Here is a 20,654-nt window from a genome sequence, read left to right on the forward strand (position 1 = left end):
ATTGATAAGGGCTATATTGGTAAGGGCTATATTGGTAACCCCTAAACCCTAGAAAACTCCGCTCCTAGAAAACTCAGCCCCTAGAAAACCCCCCCTGTATTGTATCTATAAATCCCTTTTCACAAGCCCTCTCCCTATCAACATATTCAATTACAAAAATCCCCAATTACAAAACACAAGCTCAGACATTTCACAACAGATCTGAAGATGTCTTCATTCAACACACCTATAGCTTCCCAACCCAACCACCCCCCACATTCTCAACCCAACCACCTCCCACAGTTTCCACCTAAGAAGGTCCCGCGTGTGCACAAGTTTAGGTCACTGGCCGATTTATATCAGGCCACAAAACAAGTTAATATACCAGTCGATTCTCGGCCCCATCTTCCCAACATCTCCGGCCCCCCAGTCCACCCAAAAGAGAAATATATAGAAGATCTCCTCAAGGCAACCATAGTTGTTGTGGCTCCACATATTTATTATAATGAGCTCACATGTAAGATATGTGGATTTGGGGACAAAGAGGACCAAATATTGATATGTGATGATTGTGATAATGGGTTTCATATGAAGTGTCTGAGACCGGCTGTTCTTGAAATTCCCCCTGAAAACTGGTATTGTGATGGTTGCCGCAGTAAGCACCCAGAAGGTATCTGTCACTCTACTTCATTACATTGTAAGTTTGTGGGCGTCCTAATAAAATTAATATCTAAGTTTTAGTCGCACTGATCTGAAATACAAGTTAGTAATAATTGTTGTGACCTAAGTGTTGATTTGAGATTACAATTGTTACGATTGTTAATAAACCACTGGTTGTAGAATTCTGATTTCAAACTAAACGCAAATGATAATAATAGTTTGAAATTTTAATATATCTAAATGTAAATAAATTTTAGCTAAAATTCATTATTATTATTATATTATTAATTAAATGTACAAATAAATGTAATTCACATAATTAAAATCTACACATTAAATGATAAATTTGTATTTTTAGTTTCAATAATGAACGTTTCTACTAAAAAAAGGTAGAACTTTGTGTGTTTGTAAATAGGAAAAATGTGGTCCTGAAATTTTTTTTATTTAATTTTACAATTGGGATTTCTTTTTAAATTTGATTTGATTATATTGCAGAATCAACCAGAGATGGATCTAGTAAATCAAGAAAGAGGTATTTTGGGATTATAGCTAAATATATTTCACCCGAAGGTAAGATTTTATTATTTTTAAATCAAGTTATTGATCATTTTTGGAATTGTGTATATATATATATGTTGTTAATCTATTTTTATTGTTATTTAGTATATGAAGTGTTTTAATTTTAATTTTAATTTTGCCAATTTCCATATTATGTGACATAATTTTGATTTTATCAATAGCATATTGTTTTATTAGTACTAATCTTGTCAAAAGCAAAAACAGACCATAAACCCCCCTAACTTCTTTGTAGCAGGTAGGGCCTATTTCTCAAAGTTGTGTACATCATTTAAACTAACTAGGTACAACTAAAGATGTGCTAATTTTTCACATATACATTAAAAAAATTGTTTATTTAAAAATGTAAATAATTGGCATTTATCTTACTTGAGCTTTAATTAAAATGTATTTAAAAATATAAACATGATTCATAATATTTTTTCTACTTATAGTTATATTATAAATTACTTAGTTGTATTATGAATTATTGTCATGACCTCATATTTTTGAATCCATGCCACTAATATTTTAATATTTTGATAGCTATCTTATATATTGTTGATATTCTAGTTCCTCAAAAAAGGCGTAAAGTTTGCCAAAAAAATCTACAAAATTTCTTCCGTACATTCCAGCAAATGATGTTGAGAGTAGGAACAGACAAATGGATTCTCTACGTTTTGCTCTCCAGAGTAAGAACGTAGCATTTACTGATAAACTGACATACTCACATGACATGGCTCCTAAATCTCTAATCAATCCAAGTATGAGGCAGATGACATCCAGGTATATACATTTTAAATTTATACTTGGTAATTATATGAGCACAACTTGTTTCCTTTGTTAAGTAATGTTCTTTTCTTTTCGAATTTATCTTAATTGAATGCACATTGTATTTAATGTTATATTTCTTATATGGTTAGGAACTATCTACAGAAGATTACATAACAATAAAGAAATGTAAAGCAATGATGAAAGAAGGAAAATGTCCTCCTCTTAAAGTTGTTTTTGATGAAGTGGAAGGGTATAAAACATATTTCATAAATTAATTGGTTTTTGTTATTAATTATACAGATAGAATGTATATTAATTATGCATTTTTGCATTTCCAGGTACAAAGTTGAAGCAGATGGTCCAATCAAAGCCATGACTTTTCTTGCTGAGTATACAGGAGATGTAGATTTTGTCAGGAATCGAAGAGATGATGAGAATTTTGATAGCTTTATGACCCTCCTTACTTACAGAGACTCAGAAGAAGAAGATGGTCTCTTTATTTGCCCTGACAAGCGGGGAAATATAGCTCGCTTCATCAGTGGCATTAACAACCATTCTGCGTAAGTATTTATGTGGTTCATACCCTTTAATTCTATATTTTTCATTGTCTAGAAAATATGGATACCCATACCAAAATATTGACTAGTGCTGTAAAAATACAGGGAGGGAAGAAAGAAGAAAAACCTCAAATCTCTGAGGTACAATGTTCGTGGTAAATGTCATGTTTATCTTATCGCTCTTCGTAATATAAAAAAGGGAGAACGACTTTGTTACGATTATAATGGACAAGATAATGGATATGATACACAACATTTTATTTAGGAGGCATCGTAGGAATGAACATTTTTTTACCAATGTACTCATTCTTCATATTTGTTATTTTGTTATATATTTTAGTAAGGCTAAATGACTTATAATACATGTAGTTGTTGATATGTAGTTTCACATTAATGACTTATAATAGTTACAAATTTTAGTATCTGCAATGAATAGAATAAATTTGTAACAACTAAATCAAGAGATTACATAATATATTTTGAAACCACTGTATTGTATAAGTCACATATAAAACATTAAGAAAGTACCAAAACCTCTCCAGCATTACACACATGTAACCACATTCGGGAGCTAATCCACAGTTTCCTTTTTCACCACCATGAAGAAACTGCAAGTAATTATTTTTTAGAAAAATTGTAATTTTATTCTCTAACCCCTAAATCTCACATTCTAATCAACTTCCATAAATTTGTTTTCTCCAAACATAGAATTATGTTCCTTCCTCTTGCAAGTTTATATATTTATATATATATTCTTGTTCATTTGACACATAAAATCACAAATTTTTGAAGATCAGTTTTATGCATAGGGGCAAGTTTACTCACAAAAGTACTTAACATGTTTTATATTGTATTAAATAAGTGATAAATTTGACACTGAGTCAAACTTTGTGAGCTCCTTCATAAGTTTGATACCATATTAAGTAAAGAATTCATTTTAAAACTATAAAGTGTTAAAATTAGAAGGCCTAATAAAAATAAATTTATATTACACTCTAACAATGGTAAGTGTTCATGTAGTTTTCATAGTCCATTCGTGTAGCACCTGCCTATACTTCCAAGAAAATTACAAACCAAATTTTATTACAATAAAGAGCAACTTCAACAAATTTCTAAAACTTTATGTGAAATATATATATATATATATATATACACTTAGTCCTCTAAGATACAAAACTTGTCTGATTCCAAGCAATATCTAGTTTCCTACATCCTAACTTATTTTTTAATAATCAAATTTACTTGTGAATTGGGAGAGAGAAATGAAGCTATCAAAAAGTAAAAAGTAAGTGATATGTACTAGTTAGGGAAGATATCACACTACACGAAACACACAATACAAGAAATATGGCTTTTTTGACCAGCTTATTTCGACCAACTCAAAATAATGATAAGAAATGACCGTGCAGAAATATCGGTCGGAATTTAAAACACAATAATGACCTACAGATAATGGCGATCAGTATATGTGTATTACCGACCACTTATTATGACCAAGGTCAAAGGTTGTCAAATATTTTTTACTCTTGCTCGTGTGGTGTCTAGATCAAACAAAATTCTGATCAAGTAAATTGAATTTTGTTCGGTCGATAAATGTAAAAGTCAAACCTTGTTGAATAACCGTTAAACTGATCTACACATCAGCTAACTTCGACCAGTATACCAATCGGGTGTTGGTCGGTTTTTTTCGGGTGAAAAAGATGATCTCTAATTTTCTCTGCAGTTATCAGAAAATGAAGTGTTTATGTTTTTTGACCGATTATGGTTATCTATACTTGCATATGATCTATTTACTTATAGTTTATATCATCTTTTGATTTTGTTTCAAAATTTATAAGTTAATCTTGAGGTATATTGCATACACACACATATATATATTGATGATGGTTATAAGTGTGTGTGTTCGTGCGCGCATGTCTTTATGTATAAATATGGAGTATATATATGATCTAACATATTTTGTTTGTATTTTTTATAAATGTAGGCATGGATGCGAAAGATCGTTTCTACAGGGAAGTCGTCCGGTAACTTACCGAAGCGAAGGAAAACTTATCAAAGCTTGAACAAAAGATGTAGGAGAAGAAGATCGAAAATCAACTAATTTATGAGATGGACAAGTGTGGGATCAGGATGGAGGAATTTGAAGAGCAATTGAAGGTGATCGAGTATTTAAAGATGACTTACATCCATATTAGAGAATGTTGAATGTTGTTTTTTTTGTTTTAATTATGTTAATTTATTCGGTGTAGGTATGAACTGCGATTTAATTTTTTTTGGATTGTAAATGATGAACAATGGATTTAATTATTGGTTTTTTATTTGAAATTTAAAAATTTTCCTGATTGCTTTAAAACTATCGGGCAAATTTTTAAGACATGATATAACCAATTCCGACCAACTATTACGACTGATCTACTTAATCATGACCGATTGTGGCTTTTCTTGGGATTTATGCGAACAATGACTATATTCATCGTATATCGATCGAACTCATACAATACGGTCGATATCAGCCAGTCATTTCTATTTTTTAATCTAACTTATCATCTGACTCTATACCAACCACATTGGTCGGTAATTACACAGACAAATTTACCGACTGAGGCAACAGTCGGTAATATTTATCTATTGCAACCAACTTTAGGACCAAACATGATTGCAATTAGACATATTAAATTTTTCAACCAACCTATTTGATTGATTGGTGCGAGATATAATATTTTAATCACATAAAAGTTCGGAAAGTGACCAATGGGGTTGCTTTGGAGGTTTTCCAATTATTTTTGCTTTTAGTACTTCTTGACGTCATTTTTTGTATAAGTTTAAGCTATTTACACACACAGACATATATATATATTCCTCTATAGCTTGAGATATCTACACTCTTTCGCTTTTAATCTTCATCCAACTTTGTAGCTGTAGATATGGGCGTAGATGCAGGTGAACAATCAACCATACCAAACTTTTTCAACAAATCTTTGATATACTTAGTGTAGCTGATGAAGATTCCATCACTTCTTTGACTGACTTGAATTCCAAGAAAGTAACTCAATATCCCCACCATACTCATTTCATATTCACTCTGCATAAGCTTAGAGAATCTTTGGCAAAACTTTTCATTTGTAGAACCAAAGATAATATCATCCACATAGATCTGAACTAGGATCATATCATCACCATACTTCTTGTAGAAGAGAGTCTTGTCAATAGTACCTCTAGTAAATCCATGCTTAATCAGAAATTCTGATAGTGTGGCATACCAAGCTCTAGGTACTTGTTTTAGTCCATAGAGAGTCTTGAGTAACTTGTATACAAAATTTGGAAATTCTAGATCTTCAAAGTCAGGTGGTTATTGCACATAAACCTCTTCTTCCAACTCACCATTAAGGAATGCACTCTTCACATCCATTTGATATACCTTGAAATTTGAATGTGTAGCAAATGCAAGAAAAATCCTTATTGCTCCAAGTCTTGCAACTGGAGCAAAAGTTTCATCATAATCAGTTCCTTCTTCTTGTGAGTAGCCTTTTGTAACCAACCTTGCTTTATTTCTAGTGACTGTTCCATTTTCATCCATTTTTTTCCTGAACACTCACTTTGTTCCAATTATACTTCTGTTCTTTGGTGCAGGAACCAGTTTCCAAACTTGGTTTCTCTCAAACTGATTTAGCTCTTCTTGCATAGCAGATATCCAATCAAGATCAAGAAGAGCTTCCTCAGTTTTCTTTGGCTCAACTTGTGAAAGAAATAATGCATGAAGGCATTCATTTGCAGTTGTAATTCTAGTCCTCACTCCAGCAGTTGGATCACAAATAATTGCTTTTTTAGTGTATCTTCTATCCCTCATTCTGGTATGAGTTTGTTGACTTGAGTTTTATGTGTTTTCTTCACCATTGACATGACTTGCAGAACCTTTCTCTCTTTCTCCCCCTGAGTTTGTGCTATCAAATTCAGGTCCATGAGCTTCCATTCTCATGATTCACTTGTTAGTTGACTTTCCATCTATTCTATGATGTGTGTTGACTTCAGCTTCGGTATCACTATCAATGTTGAGATTTTCAAACTTTAGGGCTTCTGCTTCATTTTCATCAAGGCATTCCAAGCCTGGGCACTTGTCATCATCAAAAGTAACATCTGTACTTTCCATAATTTTCTTTTTTTCAAGCACATAAACCTTGTAGGCAGTTCTTTCCAATGAATATCCCAAAAAAATTGCCTCAAAAACTTTAGTGTCAAATTTTCCCATATATATGTTTTGAGTATAACAGGCAGTGTTCACAGCTTCTTCCCAAAAACTAGTTGGTAACTTTGCATCTTGCAGCATTGTTCTAGCAGCCTCTACTAGTGTTATATTCTTTCTCTCAACTACCCCATTTTGTTGAGGTGTTCTAGCAGCTAAGAATTCTTGAACAATGCCTTTGTATTTGCAAAATTCAGTTAAGGTTGCATTCCTGAACTCTGTTCCATTATCACTCCTCAATCTTTCCACACAATTCCGATCTTCAATCTGCTTCTCAATCTTCTTCATGTGCTCAATTATGATGTGTGGATTTTTATCTTTAGAGTACATAAATTCTACCCATGTATATCTTGAGTAGTCATCCACCATCACAAGTGCATATCTTTTTCTTGAAATTGACTGGACATTAATTGGTCCCAATAAATTTATGTGAATAAGTTACAAAGGTGCACTTATCGAATTCACAGATTTACTCTTGTGACTTGATCTTTTTATTTTACCTTTTTGACAAGCATCACAGACTTCAACTTGAGCAAATTTCAGATTAGGCATATCTCTTACTAACTCATTTTTAACTAGAGTATTGATTGCCTTGAAATTCAAGTGAGATAGCTTCTTATGCCATGACTTGCTTTGCTCTACAGATGCCTTGGTATAGAAGCAACAAATTCCATCCTCATTTGCTGAGTCCAACTCTGCAACAAACAAGCTTCCCTTCCTTGTTCCTTTCAGAGCAACTTCACCAGTTTTCTTGCTGATAAAAGTGCATTCTTCTTTGTTAAATAAAACCTTAAAACCCTTGTCTGCAAATTGGCTGACACTGAGAAGATTTACTTCAAGACCAGCTACCAGTGCTACATTGTTAGGGCGAAAACATGCACTAATATTCACGCAAGTATACGCGTTCGCAAGTAATATAGAATACTTTCTAGTTCGTTCCCTCAGAGACTCAGACTAATTTATTATCTAATTTAACTCACTCGCCAATGTATGATTACTTCTCAATGTTAAGATAATAACACTTAAAATTGTTGATTAAATATTAACTATAATTAACTACTTAATTAACCACTTAACTAACACTTCAATTTATCAATAATAAAACACTCATGAGATCACAACTTCATTATTACTTCCTTCTATAGCCATTGTTATTACCTTTAGCATGTGACAGTGATGATATTAATCGAATAACACGAAACTGATAAAAGCCAACTTTCATTGTACTAATACCATTCTACCAAGCATCCACAATTAAGATAGAAGTTGAGTAGTCATCAATCATGTTGAGTTCCTATATGTCTACAGAAATTGACAACACAACGATTTAAGCACAAGTTATTCCTTTTGATTACATAGGGCAAATAAAACTGTTAGAGTCACCCACTAATCATGCACAACGTACATGAACCTATGCTAGCATGGCAAGTTCTAAATCTCAAGATCCACCGTCGCTTCACAAGAGATTAACACCCTATCTTATATGTTCGCGACGCACATAAGACGAATACGCACAACCAATACTAGATATCATGCAATCATCACACACTAAAGTATTAAACAATTAACTAAAGAATTCCATAATAAATCCGTTGCAACCCCATGATCACAATTAGCCCATAATAGAACTTATTGCCATCATGGGTTCATATGAAATCATGATAAACAACACAAGAAAATAATAACTAAACTAATTATATTAAAACAGAGTACGTCACAAGAGTAAATAAGTCAAAGCAAGAAAACTAGCATCCAACGTTACAACGAAACAAGAGTCACAAGAAAATATGCTTCCTCTTCGCTGCAGTGTGCTAAATCGGTCTTCTTCCTTATCTCCTTCGCTCCTTGCGCAAAACACAATCTAAAACATAATCTCCTTCTTTTTTCTCTATGAAAACGTCTCAAATCTACTTATATAATAGTCCCATAAAACTCAGATTACATAGAAGTTGGAAGCCAAACAGAAGTAGAAGTCTAAAATAATTCAACTTTTTCCCCGACCCTGCGCGGCCGCTCAGCATTTCTGCACGGGCGCGCAACGCTACTGCGCGGCCGCTCAGCATTGCTGCGCGGGCGCGCAAGACCCTACTGGAAAAATTCCAGGTTTGCTCCGTTTCTTCGCCGTAATCTGCCCGTTCTTTTCCTCTCTCAACGGTGAACACATGCCAAGGCTTATTCTTGATGATTCCTCCTCCGAAATGCAAGTAATACCCTGAAATGCATAAACACTAGAAAAACGCATCAAATACACAAAATACTTGATTTCAAGACACCAATTTAAGCCATTTTAAGACGTTCTAAGTGGTATAAAATGCCACTTATCACACCCCTAAACTTAAATCGATGCTTGTCCTCAAGCGTCACAGACTCAAAACAAATAAAAATATGCATGAATACAATCTATATGAAAATGCAACGATCCCCCTTACTACAATTAACCAACCAAATTGTCACGTCTCAACGAATGCAGTTAGACACTAAAGATCAATAAACTCATGCAAACGGACATACAGCCAGAAACGTGGTGTGTACAAATGCTTAACACATATGCTTCGGAACTAGACCAATTACTATGACTAGACTATCTTCAAGGCAATCCTACGATTATACAAAGAATAAAAATTCTAGGCACAAAGTGATATACAACACTACAAGAACTCTGGAGCTTACTACGGAATCGTGCTTTTTATTTACAACTCAAATGCTTATTTGACCGTGCAATGAGTGAGGTCCACAAAAGACTTATACAATGGTATCCATGTAACGAGCGTTAGGTTAGCGGATCCCAGACTCTAAAAGCCTTAGGTCACTAGGCACAAAGTCCCCTAAGAACTTAATAACTCGAATACCAAAGAGCCCACTCTTGATCAATTATGCAAAATTTTTTTTTTTTTTTTCTCTGAGCAAGTGCGTTTCGCTCCATCTTGCTCAACCCTAGACTACTCGCATAACATGCGAGCCGGCTACTAGCCATTTGACGCCTAGCCACAACTAGCAACAAATTCCATTTTTACTACATTCTTTTTCTTTTTCATGTCTTTACCACTAAGAACCTATTATCAAATTCTAAGCATAATAAATAGATTATCCTCGAAAATAATCAGATCATAACAACAATCTAGCCCTTAAGCATTCTCTAAGACTTAGTGAAAATACAAGTGCTTCTAGCATGCATATCAACCTACACAACTTAATATCACTTTAATGCTATCACTACACTCGCATCAATATCATAATTCAGTCGATAAATCATTGCAAAAGGGATCATGGTATATGCATGAGCTATATGATATGACAAACAAATAAAGCTATATAAAAAAACTATATGGCAAAAATTATGCAACTATATGAACTAACTATCATGAATATGCAGCTATATGACACACACAAAATATTCCTTAACTACCACCCCCAAACTTAAAATCTTCATTGTCCCCAGTGAAGGTAGTAGAAAGGAACACAGGGTATACCTACTCGGAGTCATCATCATCATCACCCTCAGTGGGTGGAGTATCAGGTTGCGGGTATGCAGAGTCCTCACCAAAAACTGGCCACTGGATATCAGCTCCAAGGCCTCGAAAAGCAGTCCCTAACGCAAGAGTGAGCTCATGAGCAAACCTGCTCTGCGTCTCATACATGGCATCCATCCGCCGTGAAAGCCTCCTATACTGGGCATCACCCATCCCAGCACCCTCCTGAGCTCTCGAAAAACCAGCCTCACCACGCCCTGGCCTAGCCATAGTAGCACCTCGTGCTGGACGCCCTCCTGGAAGACGATAACCCAGCCCATGCTCCTCAGGCTCACCACCGGTCCACTCCTGCATCCCATTCAGAGTGCCAGAATCTATCGGAGCTGCTGGCAACTGCAACTGCTCATGAGCCGGCCAGTTCACTCCTACTGCTCGGCATAGCTTCGTAACCGTGGATGCATAAGAGATGTTCATATGCTTTGCTCCCCTCAAAAACTTCAGAATGCCTTGGTAGATAAATTCACCAAGGTCCACATAGTATTCCTCATTCAGAGTTCCCCACAACAACTGTGCTCTCTCAACTGTGACCTCGTGTGCATGTAAAGAAGGCAAAATATTAGCACATATAAATGCATTCCATGCACGGAATGTACTCTAAATATTTAAATGTACTCTAGTTTCACTAATTTTTTTTCCTGATTACACACGCACACACATTAGTCGAACTCCTGATATCTCGTAAGGAGGCATAAGAGGTCAACCGGTCCACCAACACTTCGTTGACCGTCCTACTAATTTTGATGCCCCTAGTTTCTTTATTATAACAGAGCTGTTCTGTATTAACATGAGATTTGTTTATGAAAAATGTTGGAATTTTGTAGTTATTATGTTCATATATTAACCCCGTTGATATGCCGAAGTTAATTACTACTCACAGTAAATACATTTGTGTAAAAATCACATGTATTTGCGCATAACTAAGTTGTGAGTATCAAGTTTAAAATTATAAAATTACATTTAAGTTGGAGATGACTGCTGATCAAATATTTTTTTTAAAACATATTATAAGATTTTGGAGAAAGTGATATTTAAATTAAATTAATATTGGGGGGCCTCCACATATCTCTTCCAAATTAATTAATATCCTCCTATCGTTGGACGGAGGAGTATTGTTTTATCGATATCACTCACCTTTCATAATTGATGTCCAGTATATAGTAATATATTTTTGACGATGAATTTATTTCAATCATTATAAATTATAATGAGATTAATTCAAAGTTATTTTTAAATTAAAAAACAACTTTTATCCATATATTTAGTTTGATCATTAAAGGTTTCTAAAATTAAAAAAAGTAAAATCAATAAACATGATGCTCAGTAAACTATTTTTAAATCTAAAAATTATGTAACGTGGTTCGGTCCCATGTGACTATACTGAATTGTTAGGATATGGGAAATTCTAAAATGGTACCATTGAAGATGTGGTAGCAGTGATATGAAAGAAAGCGAAAATTAAGTTTACAGGCCCGAATAACAAAGATATTGAGGCTTGTGTACAATCTTTTGGTCGTGGCGCCAACAAAGAAAATACACATGTTTCCGCATTCTAGAACAATATCTTATTACTACGAGAAAATTAGGTTGTCAAATCTTCGTAGTTACTAGAGATAACTCGGTGTCTAATCATTTTCAGATCAAGGACAAAAGAAGAAAAATGTTGTGCTTGAAGGGATGCGAAGTGTTTCGGGAAAATATCAAAATTTATTTATAAGTTTAGAACGTAACATTTACTAATTGGTTCTAAGGTCCTTTTGTTCTTATCTCGTCTTGAATTTTGTATTTGATTTTTTTTTGAGTATTATCAATAATGGATGTCAAATTTTTATTTACTTCAAAAACGTATAAACAATTAAATATCCAAACTAGAAAAAAGATAAGCAGACCTGGGGAAATATCACAAAAACATGATTTTTTTAATAACGATCACAAAATAACTTATGATTTTATATAATTCTAAATTTATTGAAATTTAAAAAGTTTAATTATGAATTTGGCATGATACATAATTTGAAAAACTGTCTCAACTTTTTTTCTAAGGTATCATAGAAAACTTTGAGAGACGAGTTTTCATTATTTCGGGTTTTTGGCAAAATTAAAACATTAAAATATTAATATTAAGATGAATGGATTATATCAAGTCGGAGTGTTTTTTGCAAGTAATTTTTTGTTTCCTTTAAATAGCCGCTCTGTATTAACCCCATTGTTTGCATAAGTAAATAAAACTCATAACATATACATTTGGCATAAATTACATGCATTCGTGCATAAATTAATAATGAGTATTTAGTTTAATATTGTAAATGATGTTACATTTAAGTGGAGATAAGAATTCATCACATTTTTTTGTTATATTTAAGTGGAGATAAAAAGGGATCACATATTTTTTGTTTTTTAACTTATAAAATTTTGGAGGATGCTAAATTTTGTTAACGATCAAAGAATATCATAGTCTATTAATATATAGGTTTGGTAAATTTGTACCTGAAACAATTGATCAATTATTATTTATTATGTTTGAGAGTTGTTTTGTTATGGAATAGAAAATTAAGGATATGATCGCTTTTTACCATCCAACATACGAGAATATTATAAGTTGTTAAATTATAAGGATATTCTCAAATACATATCACATGCGACATATATATATATATATAGTTAACTACACGTCGTCGCCATGAATATTACAATATTGTACATACACTTTAATACGATAGCAATAAAATTGGACTCAGACATTGTCGATTCCACATACAACAAGTTTCAATTACTGTACACCTATAAATATTGTACCTACACAAACTACAATTAGTATCGATAAATTTTTAACTCAAAGATTGCATCTACTCAAAATATCTATCATAATCAGAATCATCAAAGACTGCAAAGAAAAAAGCCGAAACACTAAAAAATATTTCATCAATAAAAAGTCAAAACATTGGGTATAAGATGTTTCGAATGATATTTTACTACACTTCAAATAAATTATTAAGTAGTATACATTTTATTTTTTAATAAAACTCGTAATAAAGTTTATTAAAAAATAAAAGTAACTTTTTTTATCTTTTTTCATGATAAAATCTAAGAACAAAACTTTGTATATAATATTAATGGCCATATTTTTTTCTTATTTTTTTAATTTTTAAATATATTTACACTTAATTTAAAATTTAAAAGGTGAAAAAACTAATAATTAGACCACCTTAAGTGACTGTAAATGATAACTTATTGAGATCGGTGAACAAAATGATATATGTGCTCCATTTCAGTGACTAGTTTAATATTTAACACACTGAAAAAATCATTAAAATACTTAATATTATATCAAGAATATCATTCTGAAACTCTGTGCATTCCAAGTTAAAATCATAAATATATTTTGTTATCCAACACTTTGATAAATACAATGTCACATGTGTCTTGTAGTGTTTACCACTTACGAAAATTGACGACAATAATGATTATGGTACGAAGTTGAAAAACTATAAGGATCCTGAATTGCCCACAAAGATGGTTTTCCTTTTAATATAAAAAGATATAATGTTATCTACATCCATACTTTAGAACTTTGCATTTTAAAATTTATTTTTCTTTTCGTAAAAGATATATAAATGTAATTGTATGTTGTTATGGATAATTGCAACTTTAAGTTTCCGGTGTCATCCTACTTCTTTCACATTTAGCTTGCATGATTAAGAACGCAGGAATTTCATTACAAAATAATTTTTTTATTTAACATCTCACATTCAAAATGATAATCGATATGTATTTTAATGACTACTAGAGAATGACGTGTGCGTCCACGAGCTATTATGCTAGTTTATTTCTTAAAATTTAATTGCTGTATTCACTTTGAAGTCTCAAATGTTATAACTAAGTTATTGTTAAGAGTGAGCACTTCCTGGTTCGGAACCGAGAACCGAATCGAACCGATCAAAAATTGCGGTTCTGGTTCGGTTCTTACCTAATTGGGGTCCGGTTCGGTTCTTGTTTTTCTAGAAATTTCGGTTCTTGGTTCGGTTCGGTTCTTAACATTCTAGAGCCGTAAGAACCGAACCGAATCGTATATAAATGAATAAATACAAAAATATATATAAATATATGTATATATATTACATATTATATTTTCTTATTTATAATATTTTAATAAATTTTAAGAAAAATATGATTTTTATTGTATTACTCGTTTCTTTAAATATTTCTGGAGTTTTGAATATTTTTATAAATATTTATCTTCTTAAATATTAGAAAGTAATTGAATTCAAAATGATCTACCACTAATAAAAATCTTCTTTTACTAAGTTACCGTTAATACGTAATCAAAACTAGTCAAAATTTAAAAAGTTAGAATACAAAATAATATGCAAAATAAATAAATATGAAATGAAAATATAAATTCGGTTCTTTCGGTTAAGAACCGAACCGAACCGAATTTTACGGTTCGGTTTCGGTTCGGTTCTTACATATAAACGGGTCCAGTTCGGTTCTTAAAATATTCCTATTTCGGTTCTCGGTTCTTTCGATTCGGGTTTGGTTCGGTTCGATTCTTACCCGTTGCTCACCCCTAATTAGTGTGACAGTGTCTATCATACTCTGTGTCATCGCAGCAGTGACAGCCTGCTCGTGACAACAATTTTCACATTTTGGACGAAAGAGGAACTTAAAAGGTTGTGCTTGATTGGATCGTCAGTGTAACTTTATATCAGCTATCCCATGGACTCAATCCCTGGGAATCACAATCTCCTGATTTCTTGTTATATAAAGAAGATAAGGCTGGATCCATTGAGAATTGTCCGTATGCCTTTTCATTTGAGTTAAATATCAAAATGGTCACTAAATTGAAAGTCTGTTATTCCCTAACAATACAACAAGAATTACAGAAGGGGGGTTGAATGTAATTTTGGCTACTTTTTCAAGATTTTAAAATCAGTTATAACTCGATAAATATATAAGTGTTTGATTTGCAGATTACGGAATGAAGTAGTTATATAAATCAAAACACAAAGTAATAAAAACAAAGGCTTTTAAAACTTTTTGGTGGATTTGAAAGTATCCACCAGATATATATATATATATATATATATATATATATATATATATATATATATATATATATATATATATCGAATGAGAACCCTGTGAAGCTTAAATAGCTCACAGCTGCTTACAAGTAGAACAAACAAACTACAGAGAAATTCTTGATAAGTACAACTTTATTTATCTCTCTTTTGAAATGTGTTTGCTTAGTTGAATGTTCTACTAGCTACACTTGGTTTATATATCACCAAGTTTACATGATAATAAGACAAGATAATAAAACAAAACATATCTAGTCTAACTCCATGCTACTTCACTACTCTATTCCGGCTTCTTTGAATATCTTCACAATTGCATGGAAATGGTAACGCTTCTTTGTTCTCAAATTCCTGCTTAACAGGCTACCACATTTCTTTTGCAAACACCCAACGCATATGACTGTGTTGTCACTGTCAACAGATATTTGAATTTGATCATCCGTCGGGTACATGCTCTTCATCCGTCGGGTAGCTTTGTTGATCATCCGTCGGGTAGCTTTGTTGATCATCCGTCGGGTAGCTATTTGTCACTTGACTCCATTTCACTTATACAGAATTACAAGACATCTTATATTTACAATTAATCAACCTATTCTGCATATCCACTAGTAGCCAACATGACTTATATGCTCCTACAAAATCTACACAAAGTTGTTTGCATAAATGTGCTACAGATTTTATTTTTACATAAGCTACTCACCCGGTGGATGTCAAGTCGGCATCCGTCGGGACTATATTTGATCATCGGTCGGGACTACAGATCATTGCCTCACATTCTGCGATTTTGGACACTTTGTGCAGTACATCCTAGCTGAACAAGAACAGAAGACTTGATGCGCGTATTGGAATTCTCATTTCCATTCAATCTAAGTATCAACAAGTTTTTACTAGTTGCTGTAATTTGCAAGTATTAAGTATGAGAACATGTTGAACTGCAGGTATATACGTTTCAGCATGGAAGAGAACAGGAACCTGAGTTTGGAAACGAAGGATTCCCCTGATCCACTTCCACCACTCATTGAATATTTGTCTACTCATGAATTGGAATGCTTTGATAGTTTGGACAAAGACACTGACTTGGACACAGTCTTTCCTTCTCTCGTGGTAAGTCAATATGTAATTCTTCGAGATTTTTGTTGTTCTTAATTGATACTGTGAATCACATGCTTTTTGATTTATTGGCATACTTAGATTTAGATATTAATGTGGATTGTCATATTTGTGTTGCTGTTCCAAATAAAACATTTTTACTCCCAAAAATGTTTGCTTGCTACATATTTTTTTTCATAGATATATCAGCTTTTAGTCTCTACATGTTTTATAAAACTTTCTATTCTGCACTGATAGTGATGCAAGATGGTTATAAATCTCTCAATCTTCATGATTCAATAGAATGATGCATTTCATAGTTACAAGTTATAACCAACGAGAAGACCGACAAGCAACAATCACTTTGCTCCTGTTTAGCTGCTGATCCTGTTCTGTTTCTTTTGTAATGGTAGTTCAAATTTTATTGGAACTTAATTACTTTAATGTTTCGTAATCTTGTGCTCTCTAAGGTCTGTCATATTAGGCTTCTGCAATAGCAAACATCACATTGCTAAAACATAAATAGACCTGGGAAAAGAATATTTTGGTGTTGCAGTCTTTTTTCTTTCAGTTTTCTGTATGTGTCCTGATCTCTATATCAATCTTATCTTAAATCCTTAACTGCTTCGACAACAAACTTGTTTGATTAGGGTCATGCATGTGATCTTTGAACACTAGTGAGTTTAAGTTGATCAAAATTAAGTAGTTAAGAGGACAGGGCTTTTTTGTCAAATTTAAAGGATTTGAAGTGATAAAAGTATAAAACTGATATTATGAATTCATAATGTTGGACTCTTTGGAAGAAACTTCGTTAATGTCTTTAAAATTCAACTTTTTGTTATGTTTTTAGTCATATACTATCTATGTAAACATGTATACCAAGATAGCTGTTATTTAAGCTCTGCAGTACCACGGACGTATGTGCTATTGAACATTTAATTAACTCTGGAGTTTATAGTCCAAAACTATATTGCTTTGGAAAGTCTTTCCCAGTAAATATTTCACTAAACCTATGTTTATTTGTTACTTCTTGTAGTGTACATGTCATTTACCAGCAATCTCACTACTTAGTAATGTCGTTGTAGCTGTTAGATTATTACTCTTCTATCTTTTAGATTGGCTATAGCAAGGATGTGGATAATGTAATACAGTTATTATTAACTTTTAACCAGTAAAGGATCGTTGTATTTTAAATAATTTATTTATGTTTAATGCACTAGGAAACCAAGATAGATGCAGCGGAGATCCAAAACTGTGATTTTGAGTCCCACCAGAGAACACGATCCATTTCCATCAGCATGCCGCCTTCTCCTATAGAAGACCACTTGGAGGGGAAGAAAAGAGTTCTCTTTAGGGATGATTGTGAATTAATTTCCAGCAGCGGTGTTTCACATTCTCCACTTTCTACTGATATTCCAAAGATCAAACAGCCAATCTTTCGTTCACAGCCGATACCAAAAGGCTCTGAGTTAAATGATGCAGTTATAAGTGGAAAAGCTCCTGACCTCCCCCTCAGAAACCCCATGAGAAAGACTCTTACAGATAAAAGATACAATTCTTTTAAAACCTTTTCTGGAAAGTTAGATAGACAATTATCAAATTTGCGTGGAAAGGTAAATGAGACAGGAACACCACTTAAAAAAACTACTGAAATGGAGAATGTACCTGTGCACCGATATTTTGATGCCTTGGAAGGACCGGAGTTGGATACTCTTAGGGTATGTTCTGATGACCTTTCTTTTTACAAGTTCTTCATGTTCTCAATGTATTTGTGACAATTTGCATGTCAAGATTTAGCTTCTACTTGTCAAACTAAAAACCTTTATACACGGATCAAAAAGTAAAGTTTCATTTGTATGGAATTGTTACCTTTTACTAATTTGTGTGCATTCAAGCGTCACTTACACAATTATAGATATATTTGTCAAATAGTGTGCCTTTGCACACCGGAAAAATTATATTCATCTAGTTCTGGTTTTTTGTTGAAATACTAATATGTTCATATTATATGTACTGTCATCAAACTTACAGCCTTCAGAGGAAATACTGCTTCCAGACGATAAACTGTGGCCATTTCTTCTTCGTTACCCTATCTCTTCATTCGGTTTATGCCTTGGTGTCAGCAGCCAAGCCATAATGTGGAAAAATTTAGCCGTCATCAAACTTACAGCCTTCAGAGGAAATAATGCTTCCAGACGATAAACTGTGGCCATTTCTTCTTCGTTACCCTATCTCTTCATTCGGTTTATGCCTTGGTGTCAGCAGCCAAGCCATAATGTGGAAAAATTTAGCCACAAGTACCACAATGGGATTTCTCCATATCAGCACGAAAGTAAACATTATTCTATGGTTCTTATCCGTTGTTCTTTAGCGTGGTGGCTTTCACCTACATTCTGAAGATTGTATTCTACTTTGAGGCTGTTCGTCGTGAGTACTATCATCCAATACGTGTCAACTTCTTCTTTGCTCCGTGGATAGCCTTGTTGTTCTTAGCTCTAGGAGTTCCACCTTCTTTGACAAAAGACCTGCATCAGGCTTTATGGTATGTCCTCATGACGCCTATCTTAATCCTTGAGCTGAAGATATACGGACAGTGGATGTCAGGAGGACAGAGAAGACTTTCAAAGGTAGCAAATCCATCAAACCATCTTTCTGTTGTTGGGAATTTTGTGGGGGCACTATTGGGTGCAACACTGGGGTTAAAAGAAGGACCGATTTTCTTTTTTGCGGTTGGACTGGCTCACTACACAGTCCTGTTTGTTACACTGTACCAGAGCCTTCCAACAAATGAAACGCTCCCAAAGGAACTCCATCCCGTGTTCTTTCTTTTTGTTGCTGCACCTAGCGTTGCTTCAATGGCATGGGCAAGAATACAAGGATCATTCGATTTTGGGTCAATGATTGCTTATTTTATCGCTCTGTTCCTTTATTTCTCACTGGTTAGTTCTTTTGCATAAATAAGCCACAAATCTTTATTTATATACCTACATTTCATTAATTCAATTCTCAGTAACACAGACTGTTGCTTCTAAACGTTTCCTATCATATTTAGGTTTAGTATGAATGACATTCAGTTTAGTAATGAATAAATTTACTTTTAGTGTTGTTTGCACAAAAAGTTGTGATACTAATCCTAGAATGATGCTCAAAAAAATATGGAAACTCATCAAGTTAATTGCGGTCCTGTTTCACTTGTTCAGTTGAAATATTTGTTGGCTAAAAGTCCATCCCTCTTTTTGTTTCTGCAGGCTGTTCGAGTTAATTTCTGCCGAGGATTCAGGTATTTTCCACAATATGGATTCTGTATTTGGTATTTATGATTCCTTCAAAATATAGCTGTCTGAGGTTTTGAGCTTTATTTCCATCGTTATTTATAGGTTTTCACTGGCTTGGTGGGCCTACACTTTCCCAATGACTGGTGCTGCCATTGCAACCCTTAGGTACTCACTTGAAGTGTCAAATGTTATAACCAAGTCACTGTCGATCATACTTTGTGTCGTTGCAACATTCACACTGACAGCCCTCCTCGTGACAACAATTTTCCATGCTTTTGTGCGTAAAGACCTTTTCCCGAATGACATTGCCATTGCCATAAGTGACAAAAGGCCAAACTCTGTCCGAAAATGGTACCATCGAAGAAATGGTAGCACAGATATGAAAAAAACCGAAAACTACCTCAAGTTTACAGACTCAAATGGCAAAGATATTGAGGCCTGTCTAAAATCTTCAGGTTCAGGCGCCAATGAAGAAAATACCCATGTTTCAGCTTTCTAGAACAATATCTCACTGCATTACAGTACATGAGAAATTAACTGTCTTAATCCTCACATCTGCGAGAGAGAAACTCGTTGTTGAACCATCTTCACTTCTTGGACAAAAGAGGATAGAAGGTTGTGCTTGACGGGATGCTTAAGTGTCTATCTGTATCAGCTGTCATGAGTTCAACCCCCGGAAATCTCCTAATTTATTATATATATGTTTGAATAAGGCAAGGCTGGTGCATTGGGACTTCTCCCCTATGTGAACGCCTTCTGCAGTGTGCACGGCCTAAGAGGAACTCGCTATACAGTTCTTGAAGTTCCGATGACATTGTTGTGCACATCATATAGAATGTGAAAAGTTGTTTGCTAGAAATCTTCGAGAGGCAAGTGTTATTTCTAGTTATTTCAGAAACAGCTACGTTTTAAATATGTAC

At 33.7% G+C, this 20,654-nt stretch overlaps 2 pseudogenes; both read left to right on the forward strand.

The window, feature by feature from the left end:
• The first annotated feature begins 207 nt into the window (after window positions 1-207).
• Window positions 208-2,790, forward strand: LOC141720311 (putative Histone-lysine N-methyltransferase ATXR5; annotated as a pseudogene).
• Window positions 2,791-17,978: 15,188 nt separating this feature from the next.
• On the forward strand, window positions 17,979-20,281 carry LOC141717375 (S-type anion channel SLAH3-like; annotated as a pseudogene).
• Window positions 20,282-20,654: the final 373 nt, after the last annotated feature.

This window comes from Apium graveolens, chromosome 4 (assembly GCF_009905375.1).
Source record: "Apium graveolens cultivar Ventura chromosome 4, ASM990537v1, whole genome shotgun sequence".
NCBI lineage: Eukaryota > Viridiplantae > Streptophyta > Magnoliopsida > Apiales > Apiaceae > Apium > Apium graveolens.